The following is a 6,965-nucleotide window of genomic DNA, read 5'->3' as shown; positions in this document are numbered from 1 at the left end:
TCCGTCAGACATTAGGGCCTGCAAGGTAGACAGTCTTTACTTTGCCTATCAGGTTAAAAAAATTGTCCTTTTCAACCTTTTAAATGTTTTCCAAGAAAAGTGTTCCTGAGAACCGATTATTATATGAATCACCATGCTCAAAGCCCTTTGCCTGATCGAGTTCATTTAACCAAAGGTAGTCATATAAGGGGCGATTATTTCTAATCATGGCATGGCTGTTTCTAAATTTTTAAATTCAACTGTGTTCGTACCTTTTCATTTAAAGTCAAAAGAGTTTTGTATGCCTGTGTTTCTGTTTGTTTTTCCTTGGCTTGATGCACAATACAGGAATCCACATGCCCCTTAGTCTTTTCATGGTCAGTTACTGCACTAAATTTAAAATTTGAGCATCCATTTATGAACTGGAACTTCTGTTTAAGGTTGATCTGTAATTGTGTATGCTTGGAATGTTCTATGCATATAGCACATTTCATAACATTCTCAGTTTCAGCATAGGTTAACCAAGGACGACCCTCCTTCCATTTTGGGTTGTATGACCGCTCTCGTTGTTTTTCGTTCTCATAAGCTACCCACTTACACTTTGGTGTTTTGGCTAGCATTATTATTTTTATCAATTAAATCAAGATTAGATCGTTTTTGACCGGGTTTAGACCACTCGATAAAGTGATTTAATTTTATTGTAGCTTTAAATATAGAATACTAATCAATGCTAATGATCCAGGGACTAATTATGTTGCTTAAATTATCAGAACCAACATCTGTGTTGATAGGATGACCGGGTCATGTCAGGTGATGACCTTTTACTAAATCTAGGATAATGACATAAAATCACTTGTTTAAGTATCATACCTCAATTTCCTTCCAAAAAATCACTTCTTTAAGTACCATTATTTTAATAACCCCCACTAATTTCAACACCCCCGAACAGTGAAATTTTGATCGCGAACAGTAGAATTTTATTACATAATGATCTATAAGATGAAACCTTGAATTTTACAGGAAAAATACTCCCACTGCTGGGAAAAATCTGTTAAGAAAGTATCAGTTCATTATGTAAAGCCATTTTTATAGCATTTTTTCAACTAAAATAGAATTTGCAGCTAAATGATTGCATCAAAGGCATAAACCTTGCTGCTTAAAAGAAGCAAAAAGTTCATTTTTTTCAATTTTACTAATGAAAAGATATTATCTAAACCTATGTGTTAAAAATTTTGGTAAACTTACAAAATCACAATTTGTGACAAAACTTCGAATTTGCTACTTAAATAATTGATTTAAAAATCACTTATTTCAATAAGTCCCCTGACTGATGAACTGGTTCCCCAGATTAAGCGATCGAGATGGGAACAGAAATGTTTACCGGACAATATCTGAAATTTAAAACGATTTGATAAGATGATAAAGGATTTTCTTGATTAAAGTTATTCCGGACTGACATATATATAACTCATACCCAACTATATCAGTCCTATTCAGGACCGATAACTCTGTTGATAAATATTGTCGGGTATACAATGTTGTTGAAATCAGAGCAATTGTCTATATGTCTCTGTTGAAATGTATACAATAACAAATTTTTTTACACAAGTTTAACTTTATATCGATTTATTGAATGCCTGGATTTTGCTTAAAATATTGAATTAAAAAAATAGATAATAAAATCATATTCAACATGTTCAATGAAATCTCGTTTAATTTTTTACGAAATAATACAAAATCCATTTAAATTAAAATTTGAATCAAAATATTTCTTTAAAATAATTATAGAAACATAAATATTAGTTTGATTATCTTTTAAAGCAAAAATTATTTTTTTAAAGATTTTTTTTTATAATATTCATATTTTCTTAAAGTTTATTATGATACATACTTCTTCTGGTTTGACACGGGGAAGAGAAGATATTTATTTGTACAGTTATGAAAACTTTTGTATATCACAAAATTTACACTCTGGTAATACATGTATACACAGGATGTTTAATGTCACCTGGTTGCTTTTGGTTTGCACGTCTACCTGACAATATATTGTTATGTAACATTACATCCAAAGTCAGAGTTCTGTAACCAATAGGGGCGCAGTTGGGACTCTTGTCTTGGCTCCCTAAATGTTACGGGGTCATGATTTTATTTGTAAAATCATTAGAAAAACAATTAAACTATGGAGGTCACCAATATCAGGAACTAGTTGTTGCAGTTCACGAAAATCCAACACATTCAAGTTATATAATTTAATTCCAAGCCAAAGTACTAATATAAACTTTACAAAGGACAATGTCAGTATAATGTGACTCCTACTGTATCTTACTCAATGTTCTACACTTCTGATCGTACTAATTTTACAAAGTTTACAATAAGTATTTATACTAAATATCGAAAATAGACAATACTCAATTAACATGACAATACTCAAATTAAAATGACATTTCATAACTTTAAGCTATAAGTGACAGCATTCACATTAATTAATATAAAAGATAATTATAATTTATAATACTCATATAATCTTATTCTTCCATTTTCCTATACAATAATTTTCACACCTTTAGTATGAATTAATGTCTTTCATATTAATTTCTATAACTCAATAAATAAATAAATCTGTCACATATATTTGAACATTAAATGTCACTAATTAAGATTAACACATTATTTGTCTATACATGTAAATATTTGAATTTGTAAATAATATCTTTTCCAAAAGTCCAATTTCTAAATAAATGATAAAATCAGAATTAAGTCCAAATAAGCCTGGTGACAAATGGCTCCTCCTCAACAAAAAACACGTCCTCGTGTTTCCGAAGTTAATAAAATCGTCCTCTATTGTTCCTGCTGTAGTAACTAGAATTAAACGGTTGTCCTTGATTATAAACATTCTGTGGTTGATTCCACAACTGCTGTTGTTGTTGTTGTTGTTGCAATTGTCTTATCTGCATCTCAAGCTGTACAATCTTTATTTCATATTTTTCTCTTTCTTCTCTTCTTCCCATTGTTGATTCTTTAAATATATCTACCGTCTTTTGTAACTGATCATAATCTAGTTGAAGATCTAAGTATATCGGATGTTTTTTCACTATTTCATTATACTCTGCATCTATTTTACTTTTCTCTTTATGTTGTTGTTTCATTAAATTATTGTTGATTGTCATTATCCTTAAATTTTCGGTCCTTAATAATTCATTTTGCCAATATAGATCGTTACTATTCAGGTTTTCTGGTGTTGATTTAAATTTTTCCAATTCTTGACGAAATTCTTCATTTTGTTTCACATACAGTTGTGCTCTTTCCCACATTGTGTGCAGCTGCTCTTTTAGATTAATGATTTCTTCATCTTTTTGACTGTTCTGATGTCTAAAATTTTCACGGTCAATATTATTCTCCATTAATTTTTCTTTAATTCTTTTTAGCTCTACTTTTGTTGAATTATTTGTTTCTAAAACACTTATGAAGGCTGTATTTCTGATATTTGAAAATGGTAATTCAAACATTGGTTGTTTTCTGTCCATATGTTGAATGAATCGGGATCGGTCCCTTTCTGTCCTCCTCTTACTTTTCACTTTTTTATTCCTTATAGTTGTTTGTTGTTCTTTTGCTTTCACTAATGGTACACGAGCAAAACACATTCTAGCATAATGTCCCTTTTTTCCACATTTGAAACACGTTTTGAAATTGGCAAAACAAATTCTGTTGTGCAATATTCCACATTTACCACATACTGGTCTTTGACTGGGAAAATTCCATAGTCTCCATTGCGGTCTTAAATTTATATCCATGTTGTTAGTTGTTGATCTGGGGAACACTCACTTGCTGCTGTTTGAGGTATCTTGAATCGTTGTTGAACTAAGAAGTCAACGTGCCGCGGGTCGTCCACCATATGTAACCAATAGGGGCGCAGTTGGGACTCTTGTCTTGGCTCCCTAAATGTTACGGGGTCATGATTTTATTTGTAAAATCATTAGAAAAACAATTAAACTATGGAGGTCACCAATATCAGGAACTAGTTGTTGCAGTTCACGAAAATCCAACACATTCAAGTTATATAATTTAATTCCAAGCCAAAGTACTAATATAAACTTTACAAAGGACAATGTCAGTATAATGTGACTCCTACTGTATCTTACTCAATGTTCTACACTTCTGATCGTACTAATTTTACAAAGTTTACAATAAGTATTTATACTAAATATCGAAAATAGACAATACTCAATTAACATGACAATACTCAAATTAAAATGACATTTCATAACTTTAAGCTATAAGTGACAGCATTCACATTAATTAATATAAAAGATAATTATAATTTATAATACTCATATAATCTTATTCTTCCATTTTCCTATACAATAATTTTCACACCTTTAGTATGAATTAATGTCTTTCATATTAATTTCTATAACTCAATAAATAAATAAATCTGTCACATATATTTGAACATTAAATGTCACTAATTAAGATTAACACATTATTTGTCTATACATGTAAATATTTGAATTTGTAAATAATATCTTTTCCAAAAGTCCAATTTCTAAATAAATGATAAAATCAGAATTAAGTCCAAATAAGCCTGGTGACAGTTCACCTGTTCGTCAAGTGATGGGATTTTGAAGGTATGGAATATTTATCTATAATAATTGTTAGGATTTTTTTCTCTCTTGGGACGTAAATATTTTTTTGTTCTAAAAGGAATGTATAAATATATTTCTAAAGAAAGATAAATTATACAGAAAACAGGAAAAAAAACTTTTAAAAAAAGAAGAGAAAAAATTTTATTATAAATTTTATTTTTAACTATTTTCTGGTAACAGTATATCCTGGATATCTGTCAAAATAAAATGTTCCCGTGTCAAACTTAAAATAATTTTTTTTTTATCAAGAAATTTTGAAATCAATCATATCGAAATATCACCAAAGAAAATAACAGAAACATCAGAGATTCTACATGAAAAATTAAATCTAATCAAGGAAAGTGTTACTATACAAATCCTCGATTTGATGCAACATTTCCATATACATCATCCGCCATTTTGAAAAATCCCGAAATATTCACTTTTTTAAATCTATTTTTGACAGAAATTGCCCAGAAATTAAACTGTTTTAAATAGTATTTTTCGCCAGATTTATGTTTGAATATACTTAATCGATTTGCAAAGTTTTATTTTTATTAACGGAATTTCTTTATTTTTGATACAAGTAGACATGGGTATCGGTACATTTAGCATTGAGTCAATAGAGAAATAACGAGAAAAAGTACATGTTTTTACGATTCTCCAGTGACAGAATTTAATCAAAAATTAAACTGTTAGGACCAACATTGTTTGATAGAAATATGTTTGAATATCAAGGATTGATTTGCAAAAGTTAGAAAATGGGTCAGGTTAATGAGAAAACTAAACTTTATCGAAGCACCTATGCATTTTATATGGTGCAATATAATACAAAATGGCGGTTAGTATACGTCACAAAAGTCGCGTGATGTCTGACTTAGTCCCATTTGACGGAACCGGGCCGAAAAGTAGCTGCATCTCTGCCTATGTAAAAATGGTATTTTCGGACTTGTACGGCTGCCATTGATTACGGTTGTACTATTGTTGCATTTTATCAGTTCGATTAAATATTTTGCATTTCAAAGTTTAGATTTCAGTTTAATATTCATTTGTGTAAGCTAATTACAGAAACAGAAAAGTTACAATTTACAAGAACATTTCCGTACGGTATCTCACGTTCGGGTGCCGATACACAGGCCCTTGTTTCTTTACGTTGATAATGATAGTGGATCTTCCCATGGCATGGATAGAAACAAGTGCCGAAGTGGCTGTGTGCCGATATGTTTCATGTGTTTATGCAAAGGAGAATGGGTTCAAAGGGAACTCTTTGATAATCATATTGATATTCTTACATTCCTTCCTATTAAACTAACGTTGACACTTAAACGAGGAACAGGGAGAGCAAAGAAGATTCGGAGATGGCCAGAATTGTTTCCCTTTGATGACCGGTAACGGTAAACTGTTCATATCTTTGTCATTTTGTTCTACTTCAAATATATCTTGATGAATAAAGTTAACCAATTTCTCAGATATAGTTTATGTAGAATAAATAGTGTAAAGCATAATATGCTTCAATTTAAATCTGAACATCTCACATGAATAAAATTATCCAATCAAGTTTAAAAACATAATCAACACTTCACCAAAAACTTATATTTACATTGGAAACACAATCCCAAAATAGGCAGCAGGTAAAAAACTGTAAAATGCCAGTAAAAACAATTAATGTGGCAACCATAGAAAGTAACATGTCTTTTTGGAACATGCTTTAGTCTGAGATTCCATTGAAACCAAATATACAGTGGGATCCTTGTTATTTAAGTCCCATTTAACAGAAGCATTTGTCTTTCTTCCAACATTCCAAAATCAAAATTTTTAAATATATAATTTCACAAATATTTGATATAAGGTTTTCAATTTTTACTACTGTGTGACATGGGTGCTCCATTGCAGAGTAATTTACGTAGAAAAGAAAAATATCAGTTTTAATGCCCTCCAGTGACTCTGTAATGATTTTATAGGGTTGTGACTTGTGTACATGTGTGTTATATTACCTAAATATGATACTTCTAGGCTTGAGTCATCTGGTCATCCAATACTGTGTAACCGGAGAGCATGATTCTACTTGCAAAATCGCATGTCTCCACCGGGACTCTAACCCGGGACCTCTGTGTTACAAGGCAGCGTGTTAACCGACTGAGCTAAAGAAGTACTTCCTTAGCTCAACTGCTTACGGCTGACTAAGTATCTACTAAATGTTCTAAGGGAAGCAATCCCGTCACACTGTAAGCTCGTCTAAAGTAGGGATGTCCGATCAGGATTACAACTAGGTTAATGACTGTCACTTTACAAAGGGAAATCCCGGAATTCCAATTATGACGTAAATGAGGGTTCCGAAAATGTGTTCTATATATAGCCATTCAT

Source organism: Mytilus californianus, unplaced genomic scaffold (genome assembly GCF_021869535.1).
Source record: "Mytilus californianus isolate M0D057914Y unplaced genomic scaffold, xbMytCali1.0.p SCAF_5, whole genome shotgun sequence".
Classification (NCBI taxonomy): domain Eukaryota; kingdom Metazoa; phylum Mollusca; class Bivalvia; order Mytilida; family Mytilidae; genus Mytilus; species Mytilus californianus.
Note: the sequence above shows the minus strand (reverse complement) of the source record.